A 27,831-nucleotide genomic window follows, 5' to 3' on the forward strand; every position below is an offset into this window, starting at 1 on the left:
GAATGCAGAAACAGTCATTTCCAGCCCTAGAGACGCATATAAGAGTTAGCAGTAAGAATGCGTTTCAAACACAGAAGACCCACATCGTACAAACTGATCTGCTATATGTTGGTTCCTTTTAGGAAGTTGCATCTATGTTTAGATTCAGTGAGGTAGAAACACGTTTCTTCTAAAAGCTGCGTTTGGACATTCCAGAGTGGATGGGAGAACAGGCTGTAATGAGAAATACCTTGCTCTAAAACCAGAACGGAGCTATCTAGCAGAATGGTTGTCAATGTGTGCATTCAACTTCCAGAGTTAAACTGATGTGTGTTTGCAGCAGTTCAGAAACCCTTTCTTTGGAGAATGCAGAAACAATCATTTCCAGCCCTAGAGACGCCTATAAGAGTTAGCAGTAAGAATGCGTTTCAAACACCGAAGACCTGCTTCGTACTATCTCATCTGCTGTGTGTTGGTTCCTTTTAGGAAGTTGCATATATGTTTAGATTCAGCGAGGTAGAAACACGTTTCTTCTAAAAGCTGCATTTGGACATTCCAGATTGGATGGGAGAACAGGCTGTAAAGAGAAATACCTTGCTCTAAAACCAAAACGGAGCTATCTAGCAGAATGGTTGTCAATGTGTGCATTCAACTTGCAGAGTTAAACTGATGTGTGTTTGCAGCAGTTCAGAAACCCTTTCTTTGGAGAGTTCAGAAACAGTCATTGCCAGCACTTCTGACGCATATAATATTTAGCAGTAAGAATGCGTTTCAAACACAGAAGACCCGCTTCGTACAAACTCATCTGCTCTCTGTTGGTTCCTTTTAGGAAGTTGCATCTATGTTTAGATTCAGCGACGTAGAAACACGTTTCTTCTAAAAGCTGCGTTTGGATATTCCAGAGTAGATGGGAGAACAGGCTGTAAAGAGAAATACCTTACTCTAAAACCAAAACGGATCTATCTAGCAGAATGGTTGTCAATGTGTGCATTCAACTTCCAGAGTTAAACAGATATGTGTTTGCAGCAGTTCAGAAACCCTTTCTTTGGAGCATGCAGAAACAGTCATTTCCAGCCCTAGAGACGCATATAACAGTTAGCAGTAAGAATGCGTTTCAAACACAGAAGACCCGCTTCGTACAAACTCATCTGCTGTGTGTTGGTTCCTTTTAGGAAGTTGCATATATGTTTAGATTCAGCGAGGAAGAAACACGTTTCTTCTAAAAGCTGCATTTGGACATTCCAGAGTGGATGGGAGAACAGGCTGTAAAGAGAAATACCTTGCTCTAAAACCAAAACGGAGCTATCTAGCAGAATGGTTGTCAGTTTGTGCATTCAACTTGCAGAGTTATACTGATGTGTGTTTGCAGCAGTTCAGAAAACCTTTCTTTGGAGAATGCAGAAACAGTCATTTCCAGCCCTAGAGACGCATGTAAGAGTTAGCAGTAAGAATGCGTTTCAAACACAGAAGACCCGCTTCGTACAAACTCATCTGCTGTGTGTTGGTTCCTTTTAGGAAGTTGCATCTATGTTTAGATTCAGCGAGGTAGAAACACGTTTCTTCTAAAAGCTGCGTTTGGACATTCCAGAGTGGATGGGAGAACAGGCTGTAATGAGAAATACCTTGCTCTAAAACCAAAACGGAGCTATCTAGCAGAATGGTTGTCAAAGTGTGCTTTCAACTTCCAGAGTTAAAGTGATGTGTGTTTGCAGCAGTTCAGAAACCCTTTCTTTGGAGAATGCAGAAACAGTCATTTCCAGCCCTAGTGAGGCATAGAACAGTTAGCAGTAAAAATGCGTTTCAAACACAGAAGACCCGCTTCGTACAAACTCATCTCTTGTGTCTTGGTTCCTTTTAGGAAGTTGCATCTATGTTTAGATTCAGTGAGGTAGAAACACGTTTCTTCTAAAAGCTGCATTTGGAATTTCCAGAGTGGATGGGAGAACAGGCTGTAAAGAGAAATACCTTGCTCTAAAACCAAATCGGAGCTATCTAGCAGAGTGGTTGTCAATGTGTGCATTCAACTTCCAGATTTAAACTGATGTGTGTTTGCAGCGGTTCAGAAACCCTTTCTTTGGAGAATGCAGAAACAGTCATTTCCAGCCCTAGAGACGCATGTAACAGTTAGCAGTAAGAATGCGTTTCAAACACAGAAGACCTGCTTCATACAAACTGATATGCTGTGTGTTGGTTCCTTTTAGGAAGTTGCATCTATGTTTAGATTCAGCGAGGTAGAAACACGTTTCTTCTAAACGCTGCGTTTGGACATTCCAGAATGGATGGGAGAACAGGCTGTAAAGAGAAATACCTTGCTCTAAAACCAAAACGGAGCTATCTAGCAGAATGGTTGTCAATGTGTGCATTCAACTTCCAGAGATAAACTGATGTGTGTTTGCAGCAGTTCAGAAACCCTTTATTTGGAGAATGCAGAAACAGTCATTTCCAGCACTAGTGACGGATATAACAGTTAGCAGTAAGAATGCGTGTCAAACACAAAAGACCCGCTTCGTACAAACTGATCTGCTGTGTGTTGGTTCCTTTTAGGAAGTTGCATCTATGTTTAGATTCAGCGAGGTAGAAACACGTTTCTTCTAAAAGCTGCGTTTGGACATTCCAGAGTGGATGGGAGAACATGCTGTAAAGAGAAATACCTTGCTCTAAAACCAAAACGGAGCTATCTAGCAGAATGGTTGTCAATGTGTGCATTCAACTTCCAGAGTTAAACGGATGTGTGTTTGCAGCAGTTCAGAACCCTTTCTTTGGAGAATGCAGAAACAGTCATTTCCAGCCCTAGAGACGCATATAAGAGTTAGCAGTAAGAATGCGTTTCAAACACAGAAGACCCACATCGTACAAACTGATCTGCTATATGTTGGTTCCTTTTAGGAAGTTGCATCTATGTGTAGATTCAGTGAGGTAGAAACACGTTTCTTCTAAAAGCTGCGTTTGGACATTCCAGAGTGGATGGGAGAATAGGCTGTAATGAGAAATACCTTGCTCTAAAACCAGAACGGAGCTATCTAGCAGAATGGTTGTCAATGTGTTCATTCAACTTCCAGAGTTAAACTGATGTGTGTTTGCAGCAGTTCAGAAACCCTTTCTTTGGAGAATGCAGAAACAGTCATTTCCAGCCCTAGAGACGCCTATAAGAGTTAGCAGTAAGAATGCGTTTCAAACACCGAAGACCTGCTTCGTACTAACTCATCTGCTGTGTGTTGGTTCCTTTTAGGAAGTTGCATATATGTTTAGATTCAGCGAGGTAGAAACACGTTTCTTCTAAAAGCTGCATTTGGACATTCCAGATTGGATGGGAGAACAGGCTGTAAAGAGAAATACCTTGCTCTAAAACCAAAACGGAGCTATCTAGCAGAATGGTTGTCAATGTGTGCATTCAACTTGCAGAGGTAAACTGATGTGTGTTTGCAGCAGTTCAGAAACCCTTTCTTTGGAGAGTTCAGAAACAGTCATTGCCAGCACTTCTGACGCATATAATATTTAGCAGTAAGAATGCGTTTCAAACACAGAAGACCCGCTTCGTACAAACTCATCTGCTGTGTGTTGGTTCCTTTTAGGAAGTTGCATCTATGTTTAGATTCAGCGACGTAGAAACACGTTTCTTCTAAAAGCTGCGTTTGGATATTCCAGAGTAGATGGGAGAACAGGCTGTAAAGAGAAATACCTTACTCTAAAACCGAAACGGATCTATCTAGCATAATGGTTGTCAATGTGTGCATTCAACTTCCAGAGTTAAACAGATATGTGTTTGCAGCAGTTCAGAAACCCTTTCTTTGGAGCATGCAGAAACAGTCATTTCCAGCCCTAGAGACGCATATAACAGTTAGCAGTAAGAATGCGTTTCAAACACAGAAGACCCTCTTCGTACAAACTCATCTCTTGTGTGTTGGTTCCTTTTAGGAAGTTGCATCTATGTTTAGATTCAGCGAGGTTGAAACACGTTTCTTTTAAAAGCTGCGTTTGGACATTCCAGAGTGGATGGGAGAACAGGCTGTAAAGAGAAATACCTTGCTCTAAAACCAAAACGGAGCTATCTAGCAGAATGGTTGTCAATGTGTGCATTCAACTTACAGAGTTAAACTGATGTGTGTTTGCAGCAGTTCAGAAACCCTTTCTTTGGAGAATGCAGAAACAGTCATTTCCAACCCCAGAGACGCATATAAGAGTTAGCAGTAAGAATGCGTTTCAAACACAGAAGACCCACTTCATACAAACCCATCTGCTGTGTGTTGGTTCCTTTTAGGATGTTTCATCTATGTTTAGATTCAACGAGGTAGAAACACGTTTCTTCTAAAAGCTGCGTTTGGACATTCCAGAGTGGATGGGAGAAAAGGCTGTAAAGAGAAATACCTTGCTCTAAAACCAAAACGGAGCTATCTAGCAGAATGGTTGTCAATGTGTGCATTCAACTTCCAGAGTTAAACTGATTTGCGTTTGCAGCGGTTCAGAAACCCTTTCTTTGGAGAATGCAGAAACAGTCATTTCCAGCCCTAGAGACGCATATAAGAGTTATCAGTAAGAATGCGTTTCAAACACAGAAGACCCGCTTCGTACAAACTGATCTGCTGTGTGTCGGTTCCTTTTAGGAAGTTGCATCTATGTTTAGATTCAGTGAGGTAGAAACACGTTTCTTCTAAAAGCTGCGTTTGGACTTTCCAGAGTGGACGGGAGAACAGGCTGTAAAGAGAAATACCTTGCTCTAAAACCAAAACGGAGCTATCTAGCAGAATGGTTGTCAATGTGTGCCTTCAACTTCCAGAGTTAAACTGATGTGTGTTTGCAGCGGTTCAGAAACCCTTTCTTTGGAGAATGCAGAAAGTCATTTCCAGCCCTAGAGACGCATGTAAGAGTCAGCAGTAAGAATGCGTTTCAAACACAGAAGACCCGCTTCGTACAAACTGATCTGCTGTGTGTTGGTTCCTTTTAGGAAGTTGCATCTATGTTTAGATTCAGCGAGGTAGAAACACGTTTCTTCTAAAAGCTGCGTTTGGACATTCCAGAGTTAATGGGAGAACAGGCTGTAAAGAGAAATACCTTGCTCTAAAACCAAAACGGAGCTATCTAGCAGAATGGTTGTCAAAGTGTGCTTTCAACTTCCAGAGTTAAAGTGATGTGTGTTTGCAGCAGTTCAGAAACCCTTTCTTTGGAGAATGCAGAAACAGTCATTTCCAGCCCTAGTGAGGCATATAACAGTTAGCAGTAAGAATGCGTTTCAAACACAGAAGACCCGCTTCGTACAAACTCATCTCTTGTGTCTTGGTTCCTTTTAGGAAGTTGCATCTATGTTTAGATTCAGTGAGGTAGAAACACGTTTCTTCTAAAAGCTGCATTTGGAATTTCCAGAGTGGATGGGAGAACAGGCTGTAAAGAGAAATACCTTGCTCTAAAACCAAATCGGAGCTATCTAGCAGAGTGGTTGTCAATGTGTGCATTCAACTTCCAGAGTTAAACAGATATGTGTTTGCAGCAGTTCAGAAACCCTTTCTTTGGAGCATGCAGAAACAGTCATTTCCAGCCCTAGAGACGCATATAACAGTTAGCAGTAAGAATGCGTTTCAAACACAGAAGACCTCTTCGTACAAACTCATCTCTTGTGTGTTGGTTCCTTTTAGGAAGTTGCATCTATGTTTAGATTCAGCGAGGTTGAAACACGTTTCTTTTAAAAGCTGCGTTTGGACATTCCAGAGTGGATGGGAGAACAGGCTGTAAAGAGAAATACCTTGCTCTAAAACCAAAACGGAGCTATCTAGCAGAATGGTTGTCAAAGTGTGCTTTCAACTTCCAGAGTTAAAGTGATGTGTGTTTGCAGCAGTTCAGAAACCCTTTCTTTGGAGAATGCAGAAACAGTCATTTCCAGCCCTAGTGAGGCATATAACAGTTAGCAGTGAGAATGCGTTTCAAACACAGAAGACCCGCTTCGTACAAACTCATCTCTTGTGTCTTGGTTCCTTTTAGGAAGTTGCATCTATGTTTAGATTCAGTGAGGTAGAAACACGTTTCTTCTAAAAGCTGCATTTGGAATTTCCAGAGTGGATGGGAGAACAGGCTGTAAAGAGAAATACCTTGCTCTAAAACCAAATCGGAGCTATCTAGCAGAGTGGTTGTCAATGTGTGCATTCAACTTCCAGATTTAAACTGATGTGTGTTTGTAGCGGTTCAGAAACCCTTTCTTTGGAGAATGCAGAAACAGTCATTTCCAGCCCTAGAGACGCATGTAAGAGTTAGCAGTAAGAATGCGTTTCAAACACAGAAGACCCGCTTCATACAAACTGATATGCTGTGTGTTGGTTCCTTTTAGGAAGTTGCATCTATGTTTAGATTCAGCGAGGTAGAAACACGTTTCTTCTAAACGCTGCGTTTGGACATTCCAGAATGGATGGGAGAACAGGCTGTAAAGAGAAATACCTTGCTCTAAAACCAAAACGGAGCTATCTAGCAGAATGGTTGTCAATGTGTGCATTCAACTTCCAGAGATAAACTGATGTGTGTTTGCAGCAGTTCAGAAACCCTTTATTTGGAGAATGCAGAAACAGTCATTTCCAGCACTAGTGACGGATGTAACAGTTAGCAGTAAGAATGCGTTTCAAACACAGAAGACCCGCTTCGTACAAACTCATCTGCTGTGTGTTGGTTCCTTTTAGGAAGTTGCATCTATGTTTAGATTCAGCGAGGTAGAAACACGTTTCTTCTAAACGCTGCGTTTGGACATTCCAGAATGGATGGGAGAACAGGCTGTAAAGAGAAATACCTTGCTCTAAAACCAAAACGGAGCTATCTAGCAGAATGGTTGTCAATGTGTGCATTCAACTTCCAGAGATAAACTGATGTGTGTTTGCAGCAGTTCAGAAACCCTTTATTTGGAGAATGCAGAAACAGTCATTTCCAGCACTAGTGACGGATATAACAGTTAGCAGTAAGAATGCGTTTCAAACACAAAAACCCGCTTCGTACAAACTGATCTGCTGTGTGTTGGTTCCTTTTAGGAAGTTGCATCTATGTTTAGATTCAGCGAGGTAGAAACACGTTTCTTCTAAAAGCTGCGTTTGGACATTCCAGAGTGGATGGGAGAACATGCTGTAAAGAGAAATACCTTGCTCTAAAACCAAAACGGAGCTATCTAGCAGAATGGTTGTCAATGTGTGTATTCAACTTCCAGAGTTAAACGGATGTGTGTTTGCAGCAGTTCAGAACCCTTTCTTTGGAGAATGCAGAAACAGTCATTTCCAGCCCTAGAGACGCATATAAGAGTTAGCAGTAAGAATGCGTTTCAAACACAGAAGACCCACATCGTACAAACTGATCTGCTATATGTTGGTTCCTTTTAGGAAGTTGCATCTATGTTTAGATTCAGTGAGGTAGAAACACGTTTCTTCTAAAAGCTGCGTTTGGACATTCCAGAGTGGATGGGAGAACAGGCTGTAATGAGAAATACCTTGCTCTAAAACCAGAAAGGAGCTATCTAGCAGAATGGTTGTCAATGTGTGCATTCAACTTCCAGAGTTAAACTGATGTGTGTTTGCAGCAGTTCAGAAACCCTTTCTTTGGAGAATGCAGAAACAGTCATTTCCAGCCCTAGAGACGCCTATAAGAGTTAGCAGTAAGAATGCGTTTCAAACACCGAAGACCTGCTTCGTACTAACTCATCTGCTGTGTGTTGGTTCCTTTTAGGAAGTTGCATATATGTTTAGATTCAGCGAGGTAGAAACACGTTTCTTCTAAAAGCTGCATTTGGACATTCCAGATTGGATGGGAGAACAGGCTGTAAAGAGAAATACCTTGCTCTAAAACCAAAACGGAGCTATCTAGCAGAATGGTTGTCAATGTGTGCATTCAACTTGCAGAGTTAAACTGATGTGTGTTTGCAGCAGTTCAGAAACCCTTTCTTTGGAGAATGCAGAAACAGTCATTGCCAGCACTTCTGACGCATATAATATTTAGCAGTAAGAATGCGTTTCAAACACAGAAGACCCGCTTCGTACAAACTCATCTGCTGTGTGTTGGTTCCTTTTAGGAAGTTGCATCTATGTTTAGATTCAGCGACGTAGAAACACGTTTCTTCTAAAAGCTGCGTTTGGATATTCCAGAGTAGATGGGAGAACAGGCTGTAAAGAGAAATACCTTACTCTAAAACCAAAACGGATCTATTTAGCAGAATGGTTGTCAATGTGTGCATTCAACTTCCAGAGTTAAACAGATATGTGTTTGCAGCAGTTCAGAAACCCTTTCTTTGGAGCATGCAGAAACAGTCATTTCCAGCCCTAGAGACGCATATAACAGTTAGCAGTAAGAATGCGTTTCAAACACAGAAGACCCGCTTCGTACAAACTCATCTGCTGTGTGTCGGTTCCTTTTAGGAAGTGGCATATATGTTTAGATTCAGCGAGGAAGAAACACGTTTCTTCTAAAAGCTGCATTTGGACATTCCAGAGTGGATGGGAGAACAGGCTGTAAAGAGAAATACCTTGCTCTAAAACCAAAACGGAGCTATCTAGCAGAATGGTTGTCAGTGTGTGCATTCAACTTGCAGAGTTATACTGATGTGTGTTTGCAGCAGTTCAGAAACCCTTTCTTTGGAGAATGCAGAAACAGTCATTTCCAGCCCTAGAGACGCATGTAAGAGTTAGCAGTAAGAATGCGTTTCAAACACAGAAGACCCGCTTCGTACAAACTCATCTGCTGTGTGTTGGTTCCTTTTAGGAAGTTGCATCTATGTTTAGATTCAGCGAGGTAGAAACACGTTTCTTCTAAAAGCTGCGTTTGGACATTCCAGAGTGGATGGGAGAACAGGCTGTAATGAGAAATACCTTGCTCTAAAACCAAAACGGAGCTATCTAGCAGAATGGTTGTCAAAGTGTGCTTTCAACTTCCAGAGTTAAAGTGATGTGTGTTTGCAGCAGTTCAGAAACCCTTTCTTTGGAGAATGCAGAAACAGTCATTTCCAGCCCTAGTGAGGCATATAACAGTTAGCAGTAAGAATGCGTTTCAAACACAGAAGACCCGCTTCGTACAAACTCATCTCTTGTGTCTTGGTTCCTTTTAGGAAGTTGCATCTATGTTTAGATTCAGTGAGGTAGAAACACGTTTCTTCTAAAAGCTGCATTTGGAATTTCCAGAGTGGATGGGAGAACAGGCTGTAAAGAGAAATACCTTGCTCTAAAACCAAATCGGAGCTATCTAGCAGAGTGGTTGTCAATGTGTGCATTCAACTTCCAGATTTAAACTGATGTGTGTTTGTAGCGGTTCAGAAACCCTTTCTTTGGAGAATGCAGAAACAGTCATTTCCAGCCCTAGAGACGCATGTAAGAGTTAGCAGTAAGAATGCGTTTCAAACACAAAAGACCCGCTTCATACAAACTGATATGCTGTGTGTTGGTTCCTTTTAGGAAGTTGCATCTATGTTTAGATTCAGCGAGGTAGAAACACGTTTCTTCTAAACGCTGCGTTTGGACATTCCAGAATGGATGGGAGAACAGGCTGTAAAGAGAAATACCTTGCTCTAAAACCAAAACGGAGCTATCTAGCAGAATGGTTGTCAATGTGTGCATTCAACTTCCAGAGATAAACTGATGTGTGTTTGCAGCAGTTCAGAAACCCTTTATTTGGAGAATGCAGAAACAGTCATTTCCAGCACTAGTGACGGATATAACAGTTAGCAGTAAGAATGGGTTTCAAACACAAAAGACCAGCTTCGTACAAACTGATCTGCTGTGTGTTGGTTCCTTTTAGGAAGTTGCATCTATGTTTAGATTCAGCGAGGTAGAAACACGTTTCTTCTAAAAGCTGCGTTTGGACATTCCAGAGTGGATGGGAGAACATGCTGTAAAGAGAAATACCTTGCTCTAAAACCAAAACGGAGCTATCTAGCAGAATGGTTGTCAATGTGTGCATTCAACTTGCAGAGTTAAACTGATGTGTGTTTGCAGCAGTTCAGAAACCCTTTCTTTGGAGAGTTCAGAAACAGTCATTGCCAGCACTTCTGACGCATATAATATTTAGCAGTAAGAATGCGTTTCAAACACAGAAGACCCGCTTCGTACAAACTCATCTGCTGTGTGTTTGTTCCTTTTAGGAAGTTGCATCTATGTTTAGATTCAGCGACGTAGAAACACGTTTCTTCTAAAAGCTGCGTTTGGATATTCCAGAGTAGATGGGAGAACAGGCTGTAAAGAGAAATACCTTACTCTAAAACCAAAACGGATCTATCTAGCAGAATGGTTGTCAATGTGTGCATTCAACTTCCAGAGTTAAACAGATATGTGTTTGCAGCAGTTCAGAAACCCTTTCTTTGGAGCATGCAGAAACAGTCATTTCCAGCCCTAGAGACGCCTATAACAGTTAGCAGTAAGAATGCGTTTCAAACACAGAAGACCCTCTTCGTACAAACTCATCTCTTGTGTGTTGGTTCCTTTTAGGAAGTTGCCTCTATGTTTAGATTCAGCGAGGTTGAAACACGTTTCATTTAAAAGCTGCGTTTGCACATTCCAGAGTGGATGGGAGAAAAGGCTGTAAAGAGAAATACCTTGCTCTAAAACCAAAACGGAGCTATCTAGCAGAATGGTTGTCAATGTGTGCATTCAACTTCCAGAGTTAAACTGATTTGCGTTTGCAGCGGTTCAGAAACCTTTTCTTTGGAGAATGCAGAAACAGTCATTTCCAGCCCTAGAGACGCATATAAGAGTTATCAGTAAGAATGCGTTTCAAACACAGAAGACCCGCTTCGTACAAACTGATCTGCTGTGTGTTGGTTCCTTTTAGGAAGTTGCATCTATGTTTAGATTCAGCGAGGTAGAAACACGTTTCTTCTAAAAGCTGCGTTTGGACATTCCAGAGTGGATGGGAGAACAGGCTGTAAAGAGAAATACCTTGCTCTAAAACCAAAACGGAGCTATCTAGCAGAATGGTTGTCAGTGTGTGCATTCAACTTGCAGATTTAAACTGATGTGTGTTTGCAGGAGTTCAGAAACCCTTTCTTTGGAGAATGCAGAAACAGTCATTTCCAGCCCTAGAGACGCATGTAAGAGTTAGCAGTAAGAATGCGTTTCAAACACAGAAGACCCGCTTCGTACAAATTGATCTGCTGTGTGTTGGTTCCTTTTAGGAAGTTGCATCTATGTTTAGATTCAGCGAGGTAGAAACACATTTCTTCTAAAAGCTGCGATTGGACATTCCAGAGTGGATGGGAGAACATGCTGTAAAGAGAAATACCTTGCTCTAAAACCAAAACGGAGCTATCTAGCAGAATGGTTGTCAATGTGTGCATTCAACTTCCAGAGTTAATCGGATGTGTGTTTGCAGCGGTTCAGAAACCCTTTCTTTGGAGAATGCAGAAACAGTCATTTCCAGCCCTAGAGACGCATATAAGAGTTAGCAGTAAGAATGCGTTTCAAACACAGAAGACCCGCTTCGTACAAACTGATCTGCTGTGTGTTGGTTCCTTTTAGGAAGTTGCATCTATGTTTAGATTCAGCGAGGTAGAAACACGTGTCTTCTAAAAGCTGCTTTTGGACATTCCAGAGTGGATGGGAGAAAAGGCTGTAAAGAGAAATACCTTGCTCTAAAACCAAAACGGAGCTATCTAGCATAATGGTTGTCCATGTGTGCCTTCAACTTGCAGAGTTAAACTGATGTGTGTTTGCAGCAGTTCAGAACCCTTTCTTTGGAGAATGCAGAATCAGTCATTTCCAGCCCTAGACACGCATATAAGAGTTAGCAGTAAGAATGCGTTTCAAACACAGAAGACCCGCTTCGTACAAACTCATCTCTTGTGTGTTGGTTCCTTTTAGAAAGTTGCATCTATGTTTAGATTCAGCGAGGTAGAAACACGTTTCTTCTAAAAGCTGCATTTGGACATTCCAGAGTGGATGGGAGAAAAGGCTGTAAAGAGAAATACCTTGCTCTAAAACCAAAACGGAGCTATCTAGCAGAATGGTTGTCAATGTGTGCATTCAACTTCCAGAGTTAAACTGATGTGCGTTTGCAGCGGTTCAGAAACCCTTTCTTTGGAGAATGCAGAAACAGTCATTTCCAGCCCTAGAGACGCATATAAGAGTTAGCAGTAAGAATGCGTTTCAAACACAGAAGACCCGTTTCGTACAAATTGATCTGCTGTGTGTTGGTTCCTTTTAGGAAGTTGCATATATGTTTAGATTCAGCGAGGTAGAAACACGTTTCTTCTAAAAGCTGCATTTGGACATTTCTGAGTGGATGGGAGAACAGTCTGTAAAGAGAAATACCTTGCTCTAAAACCAAAACGGAGCTATCTAGCAGAATGAGTGTCAATGTGTGCATTCAACTTCCAGACATAAACTGATGTGTGTTTGCAGCAGTTCAGAAACCCTTTCTTTGGAGAATGCAGAAACAGTCATTTCCAGCCCGAGAGATGCATATAAGAGTTAGCTGTAAGAATGCGTTTTAAACACAGAACACCAGCTTCGTAAAAACTCATCTCTTGTGTGTTGGTTCCTTTTAGGAAGTTGCATCTATGTTTAGATTCAGCGAGGTAGAAACACGTTTCTTTTAAAAGCTGCGTTTGGACATTCCAGAGTGGATGGGAGAACAGGCTGTAAAGAGAAATACCTTGCTCTAAAACCAAAACGGAGCTATCTAGCAGAATGGTTGTCAATGTGTGCATTCAACTTCCAGATTTAAACTGATGTGTGTTTGGAGCAGTTCAGAAACCCTTTCTTTGGAGAATTCAGAAACAGTCATTGCCAGCACTACTGACGCATATAATAGTTAGCATTAAGAATGCGTTTCAAACACAGAAGACCCGCTTCGTACAAACTCATCTGCTGTGTGTTGGTTCCTTTTAGGAAGTTTCATCTATGTTTAGATTCAGCGACGTAGAAACACGTTTCTTCTAAAAGCTGCGTTTGGATATTCCAGAGTGGACGGAAGAACAGGCTGTAAAGAGAAATACCTTGCTCTAAAACCAAAACGGAGCTATCTAGCAGAATGGTTGTCAATGTGTGCATTCAACTTCCAGAGTTAAACTGATTTGCGTTTGCAGCGGTTCAGAAACCCTTTCTTTGGAGAATGCAGAAACAGTCATTTCCAGCCCAAGAGACGCATAAAAGAGTTATCAGTAAGAATGCGTTTCAAACACAGAAGACCCGCTTCGTACAAACTGATCTGCTGTGTGTTGGTTCCTTTTAGGAAGTTGCATCTATGTTTAGATTCAGTGAGGTAGAAACACGTTTCTTCTAAAAGCTGCGTTTGGACTTTCCAGAGTGGACGGGAGAACAGGCTGTAAAGAGAAATACCTTGCTCTAAAACCAAAACGGAGCTATCTAGCAGAATGGTTGTCAATGTGTGCCTTCAACTTCCAGAGTTAAACTGATGTGTGTTTGCAGCAGTTCAGAAACCCTTTCTTTGGAGAATGCAGAAACAGTCATTTCCAGCCCTAGAGACGCATGTAAGAGTTAGCAGTAAGAATGCGTTTCAAACACAGAAGACCCGCTTCGTACAAATTGATCTGCTGTGTGTTGGTTCCTTTTAGGAAGTTGCATCTATGTTTAGATTCAGCGAGGTAGAAACACGTTTCTTCTAAAAGCTGCGTTTGGACATTCCAGAGTGGATGGGAGAACATGCTGTAAAGAGAAATACCTTGCTCTAAAACCAAAACGGAGCTATCTAGCAGAATGGTTGTCAATGTGTGCATTCAACGTCCAGAGATAAACGGATGTGTGTTTGCAGCGGTTCAGAAACCCTTTCTTTGGAGAATGCAGAAACAGTCATTTCCAGCCCTAGAGACGCATATAAGAGTTAGCAGTAAGAATGCGTTTCAAACACAGAAGACCCGCTTCGTACAAACTGATCTGCTGTGTGTTGGTTCCTTTTAGGAAGTTGCATCTATGTTTAGATTCAGCGAGGTAGAAACACGTGTCTTCTAAAAGCTGCATTTGGACATTCCAGAGTGGATGGGAGAAAAGGCTGTAAAGAGAAATACCTTGCTCTAAAACCAAAACGGAGCTATCTAGCATAATGGTTGCCAATGTGTGCCTTCAACTTGCAGAGTTAAACTAATGTGTGTTTGCAGCAGTTCAGAACCCTTTCTTTGGAGAATGCAGAAACAGTCATTTCCAGCCCTAGAAACGCATATAAGAGTTAGCAGTAAGAATGCGTTTCAAACACAGAAGACGCGCTTCGTAGAAACTCATCTCTTGTGTGTTGGTTCCTTTTAGGAAGTTGCATCTATATTTAGATTCAGCGAGGTAGAAACACGTTTCTTCTAAAAGCTGCATTTGGACATTCCAGAGTGGATGGGAGAAAAGGCTGTAAAGAGAAATACCTTGCTCTAAAACCAAAACGGAGCTATCTAGCAGAATGGTTGTCAATGTGTGCATTCAACTTCCAGAGGTAAACTGATGTGCGTTTGCAGCGATTCAGAAACCCTTTCTTTGGAGAATGCAGAAACAGTCATTTCCAGCCCTAGAGACGCATATAAGAGTTAGCAGTAAGAATGCGTTTCAAACACAGAAGACCCGTTTCGTACAAATTGATCTGCTGTGTGTTGGTTCCTTTTAGGAAGTTGCATATATGTTTAGATTCAGCGAGGTAGAAACACGTTTCTTCTAAAAGCTGCATTTGGACATTCCAGATTGGATGGGAGAACAGGCTGTAAAGAGAAATACCTTGCTCTAAAACCAAAACGGAGCTATCTAGCAGAATGGTTGTCAATGGGTGCATTCAACTTGCAGAGTTAAACTGATGTGTGTTTGCAGCAGTTCAGAAACCCTTTCTTTGGAGAGTTCAGAAACAGTCATTGCCAGCACTTCTGACGCATATAATATTTAGCAGTAAGAATGCGTTTCAAACACAGAAGACCCGCTTCGTACAAACTCATCTGCTGTGTGTTGGTTCCTTTTAGGAAGTTGCATCTATGTTTAGATTCAGCGACGTAGAAACACGTTTCTTCTAAAAGCTGCGTTTGGATATTCCAGAGTAGATGGGAGAACAGGCTGTAAAGAGAAATACCTTACTCTAAAACCAAAACGGATCTATCTAGCAGAATGGTTGTCAATGTGTGCATTCAACTTCCAGAGTTAAACAGATATGTGTTTGCAGCAGTTCAGAAACCCTTTCTTTGGAGCATGCAGAAACAGTCATTTCCAGCCCTAGAGACGCATATAACAGTTAGCAGTACGAATGCGTTTCAAACACAGAAGACCCGCTTCGTACAAACTCATCTGCTGTGTGTTGGTTCCTTTTAGGAAGTTGCATATATGTTTAGATTCAGCGAGGAAGAAACACGTTTCTTCTAAAAGCTGCATTTGGACATTTTTGAGTGGATGGGAGAACAGTCTGTAAAGAGAAACACCTTGCTCTAAAACCAAAACGGAGCTATCTAGCAGAATGAGTGTCAATGTGTGCATTCAACTTCCAGACTTAAACTGATGTGTGTTTGCAGCAGTTCAGAAACCCTTTCTTTGGAGAATGCAGAAACAGTCATTTCCAGCCCTAGAGACGCATATAAGAGTTAGCAGTAAGAATGCGTTTCAAACACAGAAGACCCGCTTCGTACAAACTGATCTGCTGTGTGTTGGTTCCTTTTAGGAAGTTGCATATATGTTTAGATTCAGAGAGGTAGAAACACGTTTCTTCTAAAAGCTGCGTTTGGACTTTCCAGAGTGGACGGGAGAACAGGCTGTAAAGAGAAATACCTTGCTCTAAAACCAAAACGGAGCTATCTAGCAGAATGGTTGTCAATGTGTGCATTCAACTTCCAGAGTTAAACTGATGTGTGTTTGCAGCGGTTCAGAAACCCTTTCTTTGGAGAATGCAGAAAGTCATTTCCAGCCCTAGAGACGCATGTAAGAGTTAGCAGTAAGAATGCGTTTCAAACAGAGAGGACCCGCATCGTACAAACTAATCTGCTGTGTGTTCGTTCCTTTTAGGAAGTTGCATCTATGTTTAGATTCAGCGAGGTAGAAACACGTTTCTTCTAAAAGCTGCGTTTGGACATTCCAGAGTGGATGGGAGAACAGGCTGTAAAGAGAAATACCTTGCTCTAAAACCAAAACGGAGCTATCTAGCAGAATGGTTGTCAGTGTGTTCATTCAACTTGCAGAGTTAAACTGATGTATGTTTGCAGCAGTTCAGAATCCCTTTCTTTGGAGAATGCAGAAACAGTCATTTCCAGCCCTAGAGACGCATGTAAGAGTTGGCAGTAAGAATGCGTTTCAAACACAGAAGACCCGCTTCGTACAAATTGATCTGCTGTGTGTTGGTTCCTTTTAGGAAGTTGCATCTATGTTTAGATTCAGCGAGGTAGAAACACGTTTCTTCTAAAAGCTGCGTTTGGACATTCCAGAGTGGATGGGAGAACATGCTGTAAAGAGAAATACCTTGCTCTAAAACCAAAACGGAGCTATCTAGCAGAATGGTTGTCAATGTGTGCATTCAACTTCCAGAGTTAAACGGATGTGTGTTTGCAGCGGTTCAGAAACCCTTTCTTTGGAGAATGCAGAAACAGTCATTTCCAGCCCTAGAGACGCATATAAGAGTTAGCAGTAAGAATGCGTTTCAAACACAGAAGACCCGCTTCGTACAAACTGATCTGCTGTGTGTTGGTTCCTTTTAGGAAGTTGCATCTATGTTTAGATTCAGCGAGGTAGAAACACGTGTCTTCTAAAAGCTGCTTTTGGACATTCCAGAGTGGATGGGAGAAAAGGCTGTAAAGAGAAATACCTTGCTCTAAAACCAAAACGGAGCTATCTAGCATAATGGTTGTCAATGTGTGCCTTCAACTTGCAGAGTTAAACTGATGTGTGTTTGCAGCAGTTCAGAACCCTTTCTTTGGAGAATGCAGAAACAGTCATTTCCAGCCCTAGAAACGCATATGAGAGTTAGCAGTAAGAATGCGTTTCAAACACAGAAGACGTGCTTCGTAGAAACTCATCTCTTGTGTGTTGGTTCCTTTTAGGAAGTTGCATCTATGTTTAGATTCAGCGAGGTAGAAACACGTTTCTTCTTAAAGCTGCATTTGGACATTCCAGAGTGGATGGGAGAAAAGGCTGTAAAGAGAAATACCTTGCTCTAAAACCAAAACGGAGCTATCTAGCAGAATGTTTGTCAATGTGTGCATTCAACTTCCAGAGTTAAACTGATGTGCGTTTGCAGCGGTTCAGAAACCCTTTCTTTGGAGAATGCAGAAACAGTCATTTCCAGCCCTAGAGACGCATATAAGATTTAGCAGTAAGAATGCGTTTCAAACACAGAAGACCCGTTTCGTACAAATTGATCTGCTGTGTGTTGGTTCCTTTTAAGAAGTTGCATCTATGTTTAGATTCAGCGAGGTAGAAACACGTTTCTTCTAAAAGCTGCGTTTGGACATTCCAGAGTGGATGGCAGAACAGGCTGTAAAGAGAAATACCTTGCTCTAAAACCAAAACGGAGCTATGTAGCAGAATGGTTGTCAATGTGTGCATTCAACTTGCAGAGTTAAACTGATGTGTGTTTGCAGCAGTTCAGAAACCCTTTCTTTGGAGAGTTCAGAAACAGTCATTGCCAGCACTTCTGACGCATATAATATTTAGCAGTAAGAATGCGTTTCAAACACAGAAGACCCGCTTCGTACAAACTCATCTGCTGTGTGTTGGTTCCTTTTAGGAAGTTGCATCTATGTTTAGATTCAGCGACGTAGAGACACGTTTCTTCTAAAAGCTGCGTTTGGATATTCCAGAGTAGATGGGAGAACAGGCTGTAAAGAGAAATACCTTACTCTAAAACCAAAACGGATCTATCTAGCAGAATGGTTGTCAATGTGTGCATTCAACTTCCAGAGTTAAACAGATATGTGTTTGCAGCAGTTCAGAAACCCTTTCTTTGGAGCATGCAGAAACAGTCATTTCCAGCCCTAGAGACGCATATAACAGTTAGCAGTAAGAATGCGTTTCAAACACAGAAGACCCGCTTCGTACAAACTCATCTGCTGTGTGTTGGTTCCTTTAAGAAGTTGCATCTATATTTAGATTCAGCGAGGTAGAAACACGTTTCTTCTAAAAGCTGCGTTTGGACATTCCAGAGTGGATGGGAGTACAGGCTGTAAAGAGAAATACCTTGCTCTAAAACCAAAACGGAGCTATCTAGCAGAATGGTTGTCAAAGTGTGCTTTCAACTTCCAGAGTTAAAGTGATGTGCGTTTGCAGCGGTTCAGAAACCCTTTCTTTGGAGAATGCAGAAAGTCATTTCCAGCCCTAGAGACGCATGTAAGAGTTAGCATTAAGAATGCGTTTCAAACAGAGAAGACCCGCTTTGTACAAACTCATCTGTTGTGTGTTGGTTCCTTTTAGGAAGTTGCATCTATGTTTAGATTCAGCGAGGTAGAAAAACGTTTCTTCTAAAAGCTGCATTTGGACATTCCAGAGTGGATGGGAGAAAAGGCTGTAAAGAGAAATACCTTGCTCTAAAACCAAAACGGAGCTATCTAGCAGAATGGTTGTCAATGTGTGCATTCAACTTCCAGAGTTAAACTGATGTGCGTTTGCAGCGGTTCAGAAACCCTTTCTTTGGAGAATGCAGAAACAGTCATTTCCAGCCCTAGAGACGCATATAAGAGTTAGCAGTAAGAATGCGTTTCAAACACAGAAGACCCGCTTCGTACAAACTGATCTGCTGTGTGTTGGTTCCTTTTAGGAAGTTGCATCTATGTTTAGATTCAGAGAGGTAGAAACACGTTTCTTCTAAAAGCTGCGTTTGGACTTTCCAGAGTGGACGGGAGAACAGGCTGTAAAGAGAAATACCTTGCTCTAAAACCAAAACGGAGCTATCTAGCAGAATGGTTGTCAATGTGTGCATTCAACATGCAGAGTTAAACTGATGTGTGTTTGCAGCGGTTCAGAAACCCTTTCTTAGGAGAATGCAGAAAGTCATTTCCAGCCCTAGAGACGCATGTAAGAGTTAGCAGTAAGAATGCGTTTCAAACAGAGAGGACCCGCATCGTACAAACTAATCTGCTGTGTGTTCGTTCCTTTTAGGAAGTTGCATCTATGTTTAGATTCAGCGAGGTAGAAACACGTTTCTTCTAAAAGCTGCGTTTGGACATTCCAGAGTGGATGGGAGAACAGGCTGTAAAGAGAAATACCTTGCTCTAAAACCAAAACGGAGCTATCTAGCAGAATGGTTGTCAATGTGTGCATTCAACTTCCAGAGTTAAAGTGATGTGTGTTTGCAGCAGTTCAGAAACCCTTTCTTTGGAGAATGCAGAAACAGTCATTTCCAGCCCTAGTGAGGCATATAACAGTTAGCAGTAAGAATGCGTTTCAAACACAGAAGACCCACATCGTACAAACTGATCTGCTATATGTTGGTTCCTTTTAAGAAGTTGCAACTATGCTTAGATTCAGCGAGGTAGAAACACCTTTCTTCTAAAAGCTGCGTTTGGACATTCCAGAGTGGATGGGAGAACATGCTGTAAAGAGAAATACCTTGCTCTAAAACCAAAACGGAGCTATCTAGCAGAATGGTTGTCAATGTGTGCATTCAACTTCCAGAGTTAAACGGATGTGTGTTTGCAGCGGTTCAGAAACCCTTTCTTTGGAGAATGCGGAAACAGTCATTTCCATCCCTAGAGACGCATATAAGAGTTAGCAGTAAGAATGCGTTTCAAACACAGAAGACCCGATTCGTACATACTGATCTGCTGTGTGTTGGTTCCTTTTAGGAAGTTGCATCTATGTTTAGATTCAGCGAGGTAGAAACACGTGTCTTCTAAAAGCTGCTTTTGGACATTCCAGAGTGGATGGGAGAAAAGGCTGTAAAGAGAAATACCTTGCTCTAAAACCAAAACGGAGCTTTCTAGCATAATGGTTGTCAATGTGTGCCTTCAACTTGCAGAGTTAAACTGATGTGTGTTTGCAGCAGTTCAGAACCCTTTCTTTGGAGAATGCAGAAACAGTCATTTCCAGCCCTAGAAACGCATATTAGAGTTAGCAGTAAGAATGCGTTTCAAACACAGAAGACGCGCTTCGTAGAAACTCATCTCTTGTGTGTTGGTTCCTTTTAGGAAGTTGCATCTATGTTTAGATTCAGCGAGGTAGAAACACGTTTCTTCTTAAAGCTGCATTTGGACATTCCAGAGTGGATGGGAGAAAAGGCTGTAAAGAGAAATACCTTGCTCTAAAACGAAAACGGAGCTATCTAGCAGAATGTTTGTCAATGTGTGCATTCAACTTCCAGAGTTAAACTGATGTGCGTTTGCAGCGGTTCAGAAACCCTTTCTTTGGAGAATGCAGAAACAGTCATTTCCAGCCCTAGAGACGCATATAAGAGTTAGCAGTAAGAATGCGTTTCAAACACAGATGACCCGTTTCGTACAAATTGATCTGCTGTGTGTTGGTTCCTTTTAAGAAGTTGCATCTATGTTTAGATTCAGCGAGGTAGAAACACGTTTCTTCTAAAAGCTGCGTTTGGACATTCCAGAGTGGATGGCAGAACAGGCTGTAAAGAGAAATACCTTGCTCTAAAACCAAAACGGAGCTATCTAGCAGAATGGTTGTCAATGTGTGCATTCAACTTCCAGAGTTAAACTGATGTGCGTTTGCAGCGGTTCAGAAACCCTTTCTTTGGAGAATGCAGAAACAGTCATTTCCAGCCCTAGAGACGCATATAAGAGTTAGCAGTAAGAATGCGTTTCAAACACAGAAGACCCGCTTCGCACAAACTGATCTGCTGTGTGTTGGTTCCTTTTAGGAAGTTGCATCTATGTTTAGATTCAGAGAGGTAGAAACACGTTTCTTCTAAAAGCTGCGTTTGGACTTTCCAGAGTGGACGGGAGAACAGGCTGTAAAGAGAAATACCTTGCTCTAAAACCAAAACGGAGCTATCTAGCAGAATGGTTGTCAATGTGTGCATTCAACATCCAGAGTTAAACTGATGTGTGTTTGCAGCGGTTCAGAAACCCTTTCTTTGGAGAATGCAGAAAGTCATTTCCAGCCCTAGAGACGCATGTAAGAGTTAGTAGTAAGAATGCGTTTCAAACAGAGAGGACCCGCATCGTACAAACTAATCTGCTGTGTGTTCGTTCCTTTTAGGAAGTTGCATCTATGTTTAGATTCAGTGAGGTAGAAACACGTTTCTTCTAAAAGCTGCGTTTGGACATTCCAGAGTGGATGGGAGAACAGGCTGTAAAGAGAAATACCTTGCTCTAAAACCAAAACGGAGCTATCTAGCAGAATGGTTGTCAATGTGTGCATTCAACTTCCAGAGTTAAAGTGATGTGTGTTTGCAGCAGTTCAGAAACCCTTTCTTTGGAGAATGCAGAAACAGTCATTTCCAGCCCTAGTGAGGCATATAACAGTTAGCAGTAAGAATGCGTTTCAAACACAGAAGACCCACATCGTACAAACTGATCTGCTATATGTTGGTTCCTTTTAAGAAGTTGCATCTATGCTTAGATTCAGCGAGGTAGAAACACGTTTCTTCTAAAAGCTGCGTTTGGACATTCCAGAGTGGATGGGAGAACAGGCTGTAATGAGAAATACCTTGCTCTAAAACCAGAACGGAGCTATCTAGCAGAATGGTTGTCAATGTGTGCATTCAACTTCCAGAGTTAAACTGATGTGTGTTTGCAGCAGTTCAGAAACCCTTTCTTTGGAGAATGCAGAAACAGTCATTTCCAGCCCTAGAGACGCCTATAAGAGTTAGCAGTAAGAATGCGTTTCAAACACCGAAGACCTGCTTCGTACTAGCTCATCTGCTGTGTGTTGGTTCCTTTTAGGAAGTTGCATATATGTTTAGATTCAGCGAGGTAGAAACACGTTTCTTCTAAAAGCTGCATTTGGACATTCCAGATTGGATGGGAGAACAGGCTGTAAAGAGAAATACCTTGCTCTAAAACCAAAACGGAGCTATCTAGCAGAATGGTTGTCAATGTGTGCATTCAACTTCCAGAGTTAAACAGATATGTGTTTGCAGCAGTTCAGAAAACCTTTCTTTGGAGCATGCAGAAACAGTCATTTCCAGCCCTAGAGACGCATATAACAGTTAGCAGTAAGAATGCGTTTCAAACACAGAAGACCCGCTTCGTACAAACTCATCTGCTGTGTGTTGGTTCCTTTTAGGAAGTTGCATATATGTTTAGATTCAGCGAGGAAGAAACACGTTTCTTCTAAAAGCTGCATTTGGACATTTCTGAGTGAATGGGAGAACAGTCTGTAAAGAGAAACACCTTGCTCTAAAACCAAAACGGAGCTATCTAGCAGAATGAGTGTCAATGTGTGCATTCAGCTTCCAGACTTAAACTGATGTGTGTTTGCAGCAGTTCAGAAACCCTTTCTTTGGAGAATGCAGAAACAGTCATTTCCAGCCCGAGAGATGCATATAAGAGTTAGCTGTAAGAATGCGTTTTAAACACAGAACACCAGCTTCGTACAAACTCATCTCTTGTGTGTTGTTTCCTTTTAGGAAGTTGCATCTATGTTTAGATTCAGCGAGGTTGAAACACGTTTCTTTTAAAAGCTGCGTTTGGACATTCCAGAGTGGATGGGAGAACAGGCTGTAAAGAGAAATACCTTGCTCTAAAACCAAAACGGAGCTATCTAGCAGAATGGTTGTCAATGTGTGCATTCAACTTCCAGAGTTAAACTGATGTGTGTTTGCAGCAGTTCAGAAACCCTTTCTTTGGAGAATGCAGAAACAGTCATTTCCAACCCCAGAGACGCATATAAGAGTTAGCAGTAAGAATGCGTTTCAAACACAGAAGACCCACTTCATACAAACTCATCTGCTGTGTGTTGGTTCCTTTTAGGATGTTTCATCTATGTTTAGATTCAACGAGGTAGAAACACGTTTCTTCTAAAAGCTGCGTTTGGACATTCCAGAGTGGACGGGAGAACAGGCTGTAAAGAGAAATACCTTGATCTAAAAGCAAAACGGAGCTATCTAGCAGAATGGTTGTCAATGTGTGCATTCAACTTCCAGAGTTAAACTGATGTGTGTTGGCAGCGGTTCAGAAACCCTTTCTTTGGAGAATGCAGAAAGTCATTTCCAGCCCTAGAGACGCATGTAATAGTTAGCATTAAGAATGCGTTTCAAACAGAGAAGACCCGCTTTGTACAAACTCATCTCTTCTGTGTTGGTTCCTTTTAGGAAGTTGCATCTATGTTTAGATTCAGCGAGGTAGAAACACGTTTCTTCTAAAAGCTGCATTTGGACATTCCAGAGTGGATGGGAGAACAGGCTGTAAAGAGAAATACCTTGCTCTAAAACAAAAACGGAGCTATCTAGCAGAATGGTTGTCAATGTGTGCATTCAACTTCCAGAGTTAAACTGATGTGCGTTTGCAGCGGTTCAGAAACCCTTTCTTTGGAGAATGCAGAAACAGTCATTTCCAGCCCTAGAGACGCATATAAGAGTTAGCAGTAAGAATGCGTTTGAAACACAGAAGACCCGCTTCGTACAAACTGATCTGCTGTGTGTTGGTTCCTTTTAGGAAGTTGCATATATGTTTAGATTCAGAGAGGTAGAAACACGTTTCTTCTAAAAGCTGCGTTTGGACTTTCCAGAGTGGACGGCAGAACAGGCTGTAAAGAGAAATACCTTGCTCTAAAACCAAAACGGAGCTATCTAGCAGAATGGTTGTCAATGTGTGCATTCAACTTCCAGAGTTAAACTGATGTGTGTTTGCAGCGGTTCAGAAACCCTTTCTTTGGAGAATGCAGAAAGTCATTTCCAGCCCTAGAGACGCATGTAAGAGTTAGCAGTAAGAATGCGTTTCAAACAGAGAGGACCCGCATCGTACAAACTAATCTGCTGTGTGTTCGTTCCTTTTAGGAAGTTGCATCTATGTTTAGATTCAGCGAGGTAGAAACACGTTTCTTCTAAAAGCTGCGTTTGGACATTCCAGAGTGGATGGGAGAACATGCTGTAAAGAGAAATACCTTGCTCTAAAACCAAAACGGAGCTATCTAGCAGAATGGTTGTCAATGTGTGCATTCAACTTCCAGAGTTAAACGGATGTGTGTTTGCAGCGGTTCAGAAACCCTTTCTTTGGAGAATGCAGAAACAGTCATTTCCAGCCCTAGAGACGCATATAAGAGTTAGCAGTAAGAATGCGTTTCAAACACAGAAGACCCGATTCGTACAAACTGATCTGCTGTGTGTTGGTTCCTTTTAGGAAGTTGCATCTATGTTTAGATTCAGCGAGGTAGAAACACGTGTCTTCTAAAAGCTGCTTTTGGACATTCCAGAGTGGATGGGAGAAAAGGCTGTAAAGAGAAATACCTTGCTCTAAAACCAAAACGGAGCTTTCTAGCATAATGGTTGTCAATGTGTGCCTTCAACTTGCAGAGTTAAACTGATGTGTGTTTGCAGCAGTTCAGAACCCTTTCTTTGGAGAATGCAGAAACAGTCATTTCCAGCCCTAGAAACGCATATTAGAGTTAGCAGTAAGAATGCGTTTCAAACACAGAAGACGCGATTCGTAGAAACTCATCTCTTGTGTGTTGGTTCCTTTTAGGAAGTTGCATCTATGTTTAGATTCAGCGAGGTAGAAACACGTTTCTTCTTAAAGCTGCATTTGGACATTCCAGAGTGGATGGGAGAAAAGGCTGTAAAGGGAAATACCTTGCTCTAAAACGAAAACGGAGCTATCTAGCAGAATGTTTGTCAATGTGTGCATTCAACTTCCAGAGTTAAACTGATGTGCGTTTCCAGCGGTTCAGAAACCCTTTCTTTGGAGAATGCAGAAACAGTCATTTCCAGCCCTAGAGACGCATATAAGAGTTAGCAGTAAGAATGCGTTTCAAACACAGAAGACCCGTTTCGTACAAATTGATCTGCTGTGTGTTGGTTCCTTTTAAGAAGTTGCATCTATGTTTAGATTCAGCGAGGTAGAAACACGTTTCTTCTAAAAGCTGCGTTTGGACATTCCAGAGTGGATGGCAGAACAGGCTGTAAAGAGAAATACCTTGCTCTAAAACCAAAACGGAGCTATCTAGCAGAATGGTTGTCAATGTGTGCATTCAACTTGCAGAGTTAAACTGATGTGTGTTTGCAGCAGTTCAGAAACCCTTTATTTGGAGAGTTCAGAAACAGTCATTGCCAGCACTTCTGACGCATATAATATTTAGCAGTAAGAATGCGTTTCAAACACAGAAGACCCGCTTCGTACAAACTCATCTGCTGTGTGTTGGTTCCTTTTAGGATGTTGCTTCTATGTTTAGATTCAGCGACGTAGAAACACGTTTCTTCTAAAAGCTGCGTTTGGATATTCCAGAGTAGATGGGAGAACAGGCTGTAAAGATAAATACCTTACTCTAAAACCAAAACGGATCTATCTAGCAGAATGGTTGTCAATGTGTGCATTCAACTTCCAGAGTTAAACAGATATGTGTTTGCAGCAGTTCAGAAACCCTTTCTTTGGAGCATGCAGAAACAGTCATTTCCAGCCCTAGAGACGCATATAACAGTTAGCAGTAAGAATGCGTTTCAAACACAGAAGACCCGCTTCGTACAAACTCATCTGCTGTGTGTTGGTTCCTTTTAGGAAGTTGCATCTATATTTAGATTCAGCGAGGTAGAAACACGTTTCTTCTAAAAGCTGCGTTTGGACATTCCAGAGTGGATGGGAGAACAGGCTGTAAAGAGAAATACCTTGCTCTAAAACCAAAACGGACCTATCTAGCAGAATGGTTGTCAAAGTGTGCTTTCAACTTCCAGAGTTAAAGTGATGTGTGTTTGCAGCGGTTCAGAAACCCTTTCTTTGGAGAATGCAGAAAGTCATTTCCAGCCCTAGAGACGCATGTAAGAGTTAGCATTAAGAATGCGTTTCAAACAGAGAAGACCCGCTTTGTACAAACTCATCTCTTGTGTGTTGGTTCCTTTTAGGAAGTTGCATCTATGTTTAGATTCAGCGAGGTAGAAACACGTTTCTTCTAAAAGCTGCATTTGGGCATTCCAGAGTGGATGGGAGAAAAGGCTGTAAAGAGAAATACCTAGCTCTAAAACCAAAACGGAGCTATCTAGCAGAATGGTTGTCAATGTGTGCATTCAACTTCCAGAGTTAAAGTGATGTGCATTTGCAGCGGTTCAGAAACCCTTTCTTTGGAGAATGCAGAAACAGTCATTTCCAGCCCTAGAGACGCATATAAGAGTTAGCAGTAAGAATGCGTTTCAAACACAGAAGACCCGCTTCGTACAAACTGATCTGCTGTGTGTTGGTTCCTTTTAGGAAGTTGCATCTATGTTTAGATTCAGAGAGGTAGAAACACGTTTCTTCTAAAAGCTGCGTTTGGACTTTCCAGAGTGGACGGGAGAACAGGCTGTAAAGAGAAATACCTTGCTCTAAAACCAAAACGGAGCTATCTAGCAGAATGGTTGTCAATGTGTGCATTCAACATCCAGAGTTAAACTGATGTGTGTTTGCAGCGGTTCAGAAACCCTTTCTTTGGAGAATGCAGAAAGTCATTTCCAGCCCTAGAGACGCATGTAAGAGTTAGCAGTAAGAATGCGTTTCAAACAGAGAGGACCCGCATCGTACAAACTAATCTGCTGTGTGTTCGTTCCTTTTAGGAAGTTGCATCTATGTTTAGATTCAGCGAGGTAGAAACACGTTTCTTCTAAAAGCTGCGTTTGGACATTCCAGAGTGGATGGGAGAACAGGCTGTAAAGAGAAATACCTTGCTCTAAAACCAAAACGGAGCTATCTAGCAGAATGGTTGTCAGTGTGTGCATTCAACTTGCAGAGTTAAACTGATGTGTGTTTGCAGCAGTTCAGAAACCCTTTCTTTGGAGAATGCAGAAACAGTCATTTCCAGCCCTAGAGACGCATGTAAGAGTTAGCAGTAAGAATGCGTTTCAAACACAGAAGACCCGCTTCGTACAAACTCATCTCTTGTGTCTTGGTTCCTTTTAGGAAGTTGCATCTATGTTTAGATTCAGTGAGGTAGAAACACGTTTCTTCTAAAAGCTGCATTTGCAATTTCCAGAGTGGATGGGAGAACAGGCTGTAAAGAGAAATACCTTGCTCTAAAACCAAAACGGAGCTATCTAGCAGAATGGTTGTCAATGTGTGTATTCAACTTCCAGAGTTAAACGGATGTGTGTTTGCAGCAGTTCAGAACCCTTTCTTTGGAGAATGCAGAAACAGTCATTTCCAGCCCTAGAGACGCATATAAGAGATAGCAGTAAGAATGCGTTTCAAACACAGAAGACCCACATCGTACAAACTGATCTGCTATATGTTGGTTCCTTTTAGGAAGTTGCATCTATGTTTAGATTCAGTGAGGTAGAAACACGTTTCTTCTAAAAGCTGCGTTTGGACATTCCAGAGTGGATGGGAGAACAGGCTGTAATGAGAAATACCTTGCTCTAAAACCAGAACGGAGCTATCTAGCAGAATGGTTGTCAATGTGTGCATTCAACTTCCAGAGTTAAACTGATGTGTGTTTGCAGCAGTTCAGAAACCCTTTCTTTGGAGAAGGCAGAAACAGTCATTTCCAGCCCTAGAGACGCCTATAAGAGTTAGCAGTAAGAATGCGTTTCAAACACAGAAGACGCGATTCGTAGAAACTCATCTCTTGTGTGTTGGTTCCTTTTAGGAAGTTGCATCTATGTTTAGATTCAGCGAGGTAGAAACACGTTTCTTCTTAAAGCTGCATTTGGACATTCCAGAGTGGATGGGAGAAAAGGCTGTAAAGAGAAATACCTTGCTCTAAAACGAAAACGGAGCTATCTAGCAGAATGTTTGTCAATGTGTGCATTCAACTTCCAGAGTTAAACTGATGTGCGTTTCCAGCGGTTCAGAAACCCTTTCTTTGGAGAATGCAGAAACAGTCATTTCCAGCCCTAGAGACGCATATAAGTGTTAGCAGTAAGAATGCGTTTCAAACACAGAAG

This window comes from Saimiri boliviensis, chromosome 11, assembly GCF_048565385.1.
Source record: "Saimiri boliviensis isolate mSaiBol1 chromosome 11, mSaiBol1.pri, whole genome shotgun sequence".
NCBI lineage: Eukaryota > Metazoa > Chordata > Mammalia > Primates > Cebidae > Saimiri > Saimiri boliviensis.